Source organism: Hippocampus zosterae, chromosome 14 (assembly GCF_025434085.1).
Source record: "Hippocampus zosterae strain Florida chromosome 14, ASM2543408v3, whole genome shotgun sequence".
NCBI classification, from domain to species: Eukaryota; Metazoa; Chordata; class Actinopteri; order Syngnathiformes; family Syngnathidae; genus Hippocampus; species Hippocampus zosterae.
Genome location: NC_067464.1, coordinates 11,056,387 through 11,066,772, shown reverse-complemented (window position 1 = coordinate 11,066,772; position 10,386 = coordinate 11,056,387). Strand labels below are relative to the sequence as shown.

The following is a 10,386-nucleotide window of genomic DNA, read 5'->3' as shown; positions in this document are numbered from 1 at the left end:
CACAATTCCCCCTTGTTGTCATATCGCTATAGAGCCGTCTAAATAAAGCCGCATGGAGCATATGTAGCTAGCATATGCTTCTGTTTATTTCGATGCACTTTGGAGAGCCCATCATTTCAACGTTACATTTGATAGCCGCTTAGATGTGGAAAGTTCTGAAAGAACTAAACTAACTAAATCACATCATATTTACATCCATCCATATGTATGCGTGCAGGATTTTGATTCAGTGCCACCAAATATCCACGGTGATATGGATTAATTAGGCCTCCAGTGTCATTCACATGCAAGAAAACCTTTTTAGGGGATCTTCAGACAAAAACAAATGAGTGAAATTGTTTGCAGTCTGCAAAAGTTTCCTTTATAGATGACAACAGTCAAAAAAAATAAAGTGAGTTTCTGTGTTTGGCAGGTATGTCTGCTTTTGAATTGCCTTTTCTTGCATTAAGGTGAGTGAATATTTAGAAAACAATGTAGACTTTGCTACAAAAAATACAAACGCCACTCTCGTGCTTCATTCTTCCATGACTGTTTTGCCGACAGTCATGTAAAACCGAGGTTCTCCACTGAACTTGGCTCTGAGACAACTCAATGTGAAGTGCCGCAAAAACGTCGACTTTGAGACCTGTTTGTGAAACGTTTGACAGTTTGTATGTGCTTTAGCTGACATTACATTTTTAATTTCACTGGAGGTGATTTAGGAGCATCATCTCCCACGATCCCAAGTCAGAAAAGCCACGCCGCTGCGCACTTTTTTTGGGCTGTGCACATCGACTTGAGTGTGTCACTTACACACACTCATGAAATGTGCACAGTCTGGGTGGAGCGACCTTGAAATGAGCGCTCTCCCTGACAGATCTGACCGTGTGCGTATTTCTCTCAGACATTTCAGCATCATTTTTTCTTGCGTACTCTGGAGGCTGTATTAAAGCGCCTCACGAAGGTGAAACATCACATTGCGCGTTTTGATTCAATTAACTGCTTCGGTGCTCTGCTGGTCACAGCCGTCTGACAGAGCGGCTGCTGACTCGTGCTGGCACCTTGGAGTTTGTCTCAAAACGCTGCCCACAACGATTGCAGTCATTGTAACGGTGGCGATGGTTCAGTTAGATTTGGAATCATTTGTTTTTATTAAATACTCTACATGCCTGTCCAGACTCGTCGCCAGACCGTAGTCTTTCGGGGGACGCATGAAATATATGAGTGGGACCCAATTATAGTTATAAACAACTGTCCACATGCGTGTGTCATTTGCAACCGTTCTCTGACTACTTATTAATCATTTCTGGGTTCAGAAAACAACTCTTACAATTGACAATGTTGGGCGATGAGCTAAAAACGTTTTGTCTTGTGGTGGAACATGTTGTTATGCCATGCTTGTTGCAGTTGAACTGCACTTTTTCTTTTGCAACTTGTTGGGCGGGCCACCTCTGGTAATTCAGCCGCCCATATGAGACAGTATTGAAGATAAATAATTGCAGCAAAACCACAACCATAAATGTTTATGTACAAATAAATACACATCCATAAATTATTAGATGAAAACGAAAATTGTACAAAATAGATTTGTGTTGTCATAGCAAAGTGTAGGGCGGCATTGTGACCAACTGGTTAGCGCATCAGCCTCACATTGCAGAGGCGCAGGGTTCGATTCAGCTCCGGCCTTCTTGTTTGGTGTTTGCATGTTCTACCTGCGCCTGCGTGAGTTTCTTCCGGGCACTCCAGTTTACCTCTGACATTCCAAAAACACGGATAACAGCTTAATGAAACACTCTATCTTGTCCCTAGGTGTGACTGTGAGCATGAATGGGTGTTCGTCCATGTGTGCACTATGATTGGCTGGGAACCAGTTCAAGGTGTCCCCAACCTACTGCCCAAAGACGGCTGCGATAGGCTCCAGCATGTCCGCGACCCTTGTGAGGATATGCGAATTAGAAAATGGATGGATGGATGGCTAGTAAAGTGAAGTGACTGCATCTGGTTCCGCCTCCTTACCCAATCACAGCCGGCCATCACGGTCCTCGCAAAGATTGCATTGAAAACAGCATAACTCACTCACTTGCCCTGATAATTACACTGCTGGATGAAAATCCACTTCTGTCCATGGAGTTTAGTCTTTTTTTGTGAGTTTCCTATCAATCGTCAGCAGAATGGGCATTAGTACTGATGGATTGCGAATATATACAGTATATGTAATATATATATATATATATATATATATATATATATATATATATATACACATAAATATGACATTATTTATTTATACTTTATTACGATATTTTTAAATGCCTAGTTGGATGTTATCACCAGAAAGTAAGATAAATAAAATTTTGAAAACTACGAAAACGTTTGTATTTGGTTTGTTTAAACAAACTTTAAGCAATGTCTCCTTTCAAGACTTGATAGCAGCTGTCGGGAGGGACTATATTTCTAATAGCAAACCATGCAAAAGAACGTCCATCAGTGTGTGTGTCATGTAGGAATTATGACTTTGGACTCGCACTGGTTGGAGAGTGTGTGAACACATCTGGAGTCTAGACTTAGTGGCTCTGTGGGCAGGGTCCTATCTACGAGCAGCATCGGGTCCGGAGACCGGCCATGTTGACATAGGTGGCACATGCATCTGTTTCAACAGTCAGCACACACACACACACACATACACGCTGCACATTAATCGTCCACAGAGAGCTGGAGTGGTGAAGAGTGAGAGACAGTATGGATAAAGAGGGAGGGCAGCACAAGTAAGCAAAAAGCAAATGATGCCTCACCATAAATCCTCCATTTTAGTTGTCGCATCAGGATATTAACAACATCTGTGTATGTTATTGTCTTTATCCTCAAGTGGTTAACATTTGCGGCCTTTTGCGTGTGAGCGAGTGTAAGCGTGGGTGCGTTTGTGCGCTTGTCATACAAGATGTAATGAATTTTCTCTCGAGGAGTTATGGTTAATCATGAAAGTGGCCCCACAGTCGTCATATGGGGGGCATGTGAGGACATGAGTACTGCATTACTGGAAATACATGCTGAAGGAGCTTTTAGTGACCCCAGATAAATGGATTTTATATCACAGCGCTGACACTCTAACTCTATGGAATGTCAACATGAACACATGAGACATACACTCTATGAATATACATCAACTTATTCCCATGAGAAATTAGCCCGATGGTATGTAGAAAAGGCCACTGTCACCCAAAATGGAAATCATAGTGACTGTGAGAGCTCTGTGACCATTTGCAAACGACTGAAGAAACACCCTAAAAATAATTTCCTTAGGATTAGAATGAATGGATTCGTCATATTTTGTGTTTTATAATTGGCTACCCTCCTTGCATAAGATCTATTCACTGGTCTCTGTCCACCATATCCAATGAAATTAAACACAGATTGATTTCATCTGTGAAACGTGTCTGTTTGGAACACTTTTGCTGAGGTACAACAGTATTGGAAATTTCAATGGTTAAGGATGGCCAGGGATGTACAGTGTGTGTGTGTGTGTGTGTGTCTCGTCTCACCCCTTGGGTGGTGTCCGTCCCTCATTCAGCTCGGGTCCTCTACCAGAGGCCAGGAAGCTTGAGGGTTCTGCGCAGTATCCTTGCTGTTCCCAGCACTGCACATTTCTGGACTGGATCTGTTGCAACCACTCATCTAGTTTGGGGGTCACTGCCCCGAGTGCTCCGACCACCACAGGCACATATATATATATATATATATATATATATATATATATATATATATATATATATATATATATATATATATATATATATATATATATATATATATATATATATATATATATATATATATATATATATATATATATATAGTCTATCTATATGTTTATATGTATATGAGATGAGCCCCAGAGAGAGACAAAATTGCAAATAGATGTGATCTGGACGAATGCAAGTCAAAACATCCACTGTAATCTTGACTGTCTCGCAGCATGTGTCAAACAATAATAAATCACAATTGGGCAACGACATGCAGGGAATGCCAATGCAGAAAGAACACTGATAAGATTGTGGGAATGATGCAGAAATGGCTGGAATCAGTGTAGTCCTATTGTATTCTTCATCAATTTAGCAAGGATGCCTTCCAATGCCAATTTGCTTTCAAAGACACTCGCTTGTAGTGGGTAAACACAAAAATCAATGTTTTTATACGGACTGTTAAGTGTGGAGAGTGCAAATGTGTAGTCAAAGTGTCTTCAAAAACAAGAGGCCTTTCTCTCTCTCTCTCTCTCTCTCTCTCTCTCTCTCTGCTTGAAAATGCATCCAACAAATAGAAAGCCCCTAATACAAGCTGCAATATAAATTTTCCTGTCACCTCCTCTACCTCCATGGAGCTCCGTGGTCGATAAGGCAGAGATTGGGTCTGAAATTGATTTTCCACAATAATTGCTATTCTCTTCGTCAGGGGAGACTTGAGTGTCTCTGAGGCTTTTTCCTATTACAGCTGCAGGTTCTCCAAATGACCTGCCTGCAGGAAAATACATGAGAGGCCGCAGCCTCTTGCCCTGCGCAATCATCAAGGCTGTGAAGCATCGCGTAGATAAGATTCATGGTGTTTTGTGCGAAGGGCTCCGCGTCACTCAGATTGATAACGTTTGACCTTTACGACAGGAAACCTGAAGAAATAAATGACGCGTTAACTTTATATTGTCCTGTAAATATAATTTGAATGCGTTTACTTTGCAGATGAAGGTCAGGCCGTTGCGTCTTGCACAATGTACAATCTCGTAAACTCCCCCCCCCCCCCCCCCCACACACACCTTCTTTCAAGTTACATTGACAGTTATTGACCCAGACTCCCTCCGGTTGCTGACAAGCCTCGCGATTTTATGCTGGGTGTGTCATCACCTCTTTGATCTGTTGCGCAACTGCAAGCAGTAGCAAACAGTCACTTGTAATGCAAGTATTTAGCAGATCTTAGTCATATTTAATGCCATGCTGAGGTGGGTAGGAACAAGCTCCATTTACTCCATTACATTCACTCAGATACGGTAACTGCTTGGTAAAAAAATGTCATTATCAAATTAAATTATTATATACAACAAAAACAACAATAAAATGCAGGGGCAATTGTGTATATACCTGTATATTAATATGATCAGGTGATTATATAAATCCAGAACTACGATGAGGTTGAAACCTCTGTTCTCATCTATGGTATGGTGTAAACATAACTGAAACTTCCATCCATTCATTTGGATTGAATTGGATTGGATACAACTTTTCAATTGTGTTGTGCTGTGTGTGTAACATACAGCACAGATGATTTTTTTTTGATCCGCTTATCCTAACGTGGTGCGTGCTGGAGCCTATCCCAATATTCCCAACAATTATGTTTAGTATTTATATTTCACCATGTATTGTAACATAAGCATATATTTGTATGTATTGATAAATATTTTTGAAAAGTATTGCAAACAAGACCAAAAGTGCACTATATGTTTACATGTAACAGACCAAAATATACAGTACTGCAAATACATATATATATATATATATATATATATATATATAATATCCATTGATCGGTTTATTTCTGACCCGCTCAAAAGGGTCGCGGGCATGCTGAAGCCTATCCCAGCTCTCTTCGGGCTGCAGGCGGGGAACACCCCGAACTTGTTGCCAGCCAATCGCAGGGCACACATGCACGGACGACCATTCGCACTCACAGTCACACCTAGGGACAATTTAGAATGTTGCATTAACCTGTCATCCATATTTTTGGAATGTGGGAGGAAACCGCAATACCCAGAGAAAACTCCACACAGGAAAGCCGTAGCCGGAATCGAACCCAGAACCTCTGTACTGTGAGGCCCACGCGCTAGCACGTTGGACACCGAGCCGCCCTAACTGGAAGTTTACGTGGATTTTCTTGAGTACTATGGCTTCTGCATTCCAAAAAATACAAAGTCCATTCAAACACTAAATTGGCCAAAAGCTTGAATGTGAGCAGTTTGTCAACAATGGAGATATCAAGTCTACACACCCCTGATCAAATGCCACATTTTATGGGCTATTTTTTTTTTTTCTTTCAGTGTCAGCCTTCAGATTTAATGTAACTCCCGATGCATATTCTTGTCCTTATCTTACCGCTTTAGTATACTCTTAACATTCCTTGATGAAGCTGCTGCTTCTGTGTAGCAGTTGAAATTGGTTGTGGTAGCACACAAGACGAACATAAATCAGCCCCACTTAAGAGCAGAAAAAATGGAAACTCCCCAAAATATTTCACCTTAAAAACAATTGTCATCATTGGCCTCCAATTTTTGGAATTTCTCAGAGGAGCAAAAAGAGCAACTTTGCAAAGGACGCTGCCAACTCGAGCCTCTTTTCTTCGTGTCCTTATCTTAACGTGGCTGGCGTTCAATACAAGCAGTAAGAGTAAAATGGTGAGAGACTTCTTTTGGAGGCGCTTGGCCTATCTCCTTCATCTCCCGCTGGCAACATATCTGCATTCCCAATGACAGTTGGAACCCGGTTGCCCCTGCAGCCCACCTACTGCACCCAGGAGGAGATGTGGAGATTTATGCCACAGTAACCAAATCTCTCTGACAGAACACGAGAGACTCTCCTGAGTGCCCAAGAGAGTTGGTGAGGGTTTATGAGTTGAGTGTAAGACTGTGTTTTGGCAGGGAGATACAATGTTCTCTTTCTGTTGAAGGCTCCAGTGATTTGTGATGATATAGTATACAGTATGTGCTGCATGTACTGTCCACGCATGTGAGTTAGTGTGCAGTGAAAATGTTTGATACCCGATCGTTGACGCCACTGAGGGGCTTTGACTCCCACGTGAATAAGCGAAGGAGCAGTTCTGACCTGGAAAAACAATGACAAGCTGGGAGGTTGTGGCTGTTGATGCAGCAAAACGAAGGACCTATTAGGACCCAAAGAATCAACACCGTGTGGTGTCGGCGTAAATTTTGAATGAAACCAACTGTGACATCTCCTTGAATTCACAGGTTGAATATTTCATCGTCTGAGGCACACCTGAGAGCCAAACATATGACTCAATCAAAAGTTAATGCGGAACACGCAATGTGCTGAAATTGTGAAGACACAAGGGGAGGAGGATGAATTAATGCACCAGTTGGTTAATAAGCACTGAGGTGCAGTCACTTTTTATTTGAAAAAAAAAGTCTCTTGTGTAAATGCTGAATTCGCAGAGTGCGCGCCCGTCCAAAGTCACGTCACATCGCCGTGATCTTCTGCTGCGTTCTGTGTCCAAATGTAGCAGCACAGATGTTTTCTCTTCCTGCGTGTGATGTTTCTTTCCTGCACAAACTCACTCAAATGAGACCTCACACATTTACCCGCAACTCTGCAGCATCTTGCAAACATTTGAGGAACCCACCAGGAGTCGGCCTTATGGAGATGCGCATGTGTTCTAGCACGTGCAATTAGGCCGTCCCGTATGTACGGATTCGGCAGCGACCCCCTGCCCTGTTCAAACGTCACGCAGGCGGCCGCCAGTCGCCAGGCTCCGCGTGCCAGTTGTACATGCTGTGCCTGGCACCCTGCAGAGGGGGAAGGAAGGAGCGCAGCGGGGCCAGGCTGCCTCCAACACCTCTCCTACCGAGCCAAAGGCCCCTCTGATGGGCTTCGGAACCCCACAACAGCCGCAGTGAGAAATGGTAATGAGGACCAAGACTGTGAAGCACAGGATGACACACTAGGGACGCCGTCACAGGTTCTAAACCACGCACACCCACAATGCAAATATATAAACATATGTGTGCAAGCAGCTTGCTCATAATCAGGCTGGCATAGATGCAGACAATCAAATACATCCAAACTCACCAGGTTGTTTGGAGGAAGACTTTGTGAGCGTTGACAGCATCTGACTACTGTAAAACGTAGGCTTTGTTTTGTGATGCATCCTTCCATTTTCTATCTTGCTTATACTTGGGTGGCAGGTGACCTGCAGACTGTCCAAGCTGACTTTGGGCGAGGGGCGGGGGTAAGGAACTGGTTGCCAGCCAATCACAGGGCACTTACAGTCAAACAGTGATTCAGTCACATTCGCATATAAAGGCAACCTTGAGTATTCATCACACTTATTTTTTGGTAAATGTTTGAGTGTTCTGCTACAAGGCCAGTGTTAGATAATGCTCCACTTTCCATAGCTGACATTATGTTCGGCTTCTGTCGACGACGCTGACATTTAAATAGGAGTTCAGAGTATTCAAAGAGATGTTATCCCATTAATTTTCGAACCATTCATCCTCAGTAGGGTCACACGCAAGATGGATCCTGTCCCAGCTACACAAAAAAAAAAAAAAAAAAACGTGTGCTGAATTGACTCAGTTTGATTTTGTTCAAGCAGTTGCATGAAATAAAATCATCTGGATCCAGATACATTTTTAAGTAGACTATACATCTACTTTAAAAACATCTAAATCCTGATGAATCTTTTCTTTGACTAGGCCACTCCAAAAACATATTTTTATTCTGCCATTCAGAATTTAACTTGCTGGTGTGTTTCAGGCCTTTCACCAACTGCTGCAGAACCCACGTTTGTTTCAGCTTAAGGTCACAAACTGATGGACGAACATTTTGCTGCGTGATTTTCTGTTAAAGAGCAGAATTTATGGTTCCATCAAGTCATCCAGATCCTGGAGTAGTAGGCAACTCCAGATCGTTAAACTCCCACCACAATGTTTAGTTTTGGTATGATCTTCCTTTTCTGAAATGTTGCGTTACATTTCCAACCTGATGTAACAAGAAACAGACCTTTCATGAAAACATATTTTAAACAACAAATTTGAATATAATGTAATATGAATGAATATGTAGTCAAATGTCCATCGCTGTGTACCATTGTGTTTGAAAAATATTTTGAAAATATACAACACAACTGTAGTCAAGAGGTTGCACATGAACAAACACAGGCTAATGAGATAATAGCTTTCTAAGGTAAGGCCCAGGCTATAATTGAAGTGTTGTTTTATTTTTGCTCCAGGGCTCCCCCAACACTTGAAAATGGTAACTGTATTTTAAGCTGCTACCGTTCACACCACTCACTGAAAGGAGTTAGAACTTTCATTCTTCCACACTGGTCCATCAACGCAATTGACCTCTAAAGCAGGTGATCAACGGTTGGTATCGTAACAACCGAGAGGCTGCTCCTGTGTAGTGAATGATTGAAGTGGTCAAATTGCTTCAAATTCTTCTGTACGGTGATTGGAAATGTAATGGTCGCTGGTAAAGTATATGAAGAAGGAAACAATACAGAGAAAAGCGACAGGCCGGTCGTTTCAATACGCTATGGCAGAACTGGTGGGAAAGATGGGGCTTGCCAGGACACGGCACTGAAAACATGTGTTTTGTGCGAAGTTCGAGATGAGAGGGGTTGAAAATGAGATGAAATGGCGTGTGGCAGCTCACTGTGGGGAGGTAATTAGGGACAAACATTGAGACGCAGAGCTTGATCTCTCCTGCTGGAGGTTAAGTGAAATCGGAGCTGTGAGTCCCAGCGTCCCGGTGGCGCAGTGATTAGAATTTCCTAATGTGGGGCTAATGGAATGTCAGTCGGGAGCAGAACCCCTACACAGAAGCACTCATAACAACAAGTGGTCAAAGATCAAGACTGATTAAAGAGACGCAGAAGAGACACACACAAGCGCATCACAAGTGATGAAGCAGAAACTGAGAGACAGGAATTTGTTGATTCCAAAACAATGCCCTCCAGGAGGCCATGAGTCATTTACCTGTTGGATATAATGCAATGAAAGAGGAAAATAACCTGGAACCTGGCGCCGAGTTTATATCATTTGGAATTCGACCGAATGTTTTCGACAAATTACGTCCCTAGCGTCACAACGAGTTCAAACTGCTATCACGACATTAGCTGACAGACAACCGTGCACCATTGCAGCCTCACGTATTCGTTTTTACTTTTGATCTCGCCTACCTCACTTTTAAGATAAGATAAGATATCCTTTATTCGTCCCACACTGGGGAAATTTACAGCCTCCAGCAGCAAGAATGTATGTAGAAAGAAGAAAGAAGAAAGAGAAAAAAAACAACAAACATCTTTCAATTAAATGCAATATGAACACAAAATGGATAAATCGCAGTACTATTTACAATTTTCCTTCACATCATTTAATTATTATTATTATTATGATTGTTATATTTTATTCATCAGCCTGACAGCAGTCGGTAGGAACGAGCGTCGGTATCTCTCCTTCTTGCAGCGCGGGTGTAACAGTCTCTGGCTGAAGGAGCTACCAAGTGCTGTCAGGGCGGGCTGGAGGGCGTGGGAGGGACTGGCCATCATAGCTTTTAGCTTAGTTAGCATTCTTCTGTTGCCCACCTCCTCCAGAGTGTCAAGGGAGCAACCCAGGACAGAACTGGCCTTCCTGAC

General features: G+C 42.4%; 1 long non-coding RNA gene across 1 annotated transcript; it reads right to left on the bottom strand.

Moving 5' to 3' along the window:
* Positions 1 to 7,153: 7,153 nt before the first annotated feature.
* LOC127614822 (uncharacterized) lies at positions 7,154 to 7,470 on the bottom strand. The gene is made up of 2 exons (XR_007966710.1): positions 7,372 to 7,470; positions 7,154 to 7,292 (listed from the first exon to the last, which is right to left on the bottom strand). It is a non-coding gene; the product is annotated as an uncharacterized LOC127614822 (long non-coding RNA).
* Between the last annotated feature and the right edge of the window lie 2,916 nt (positions 7,471 to 10,386).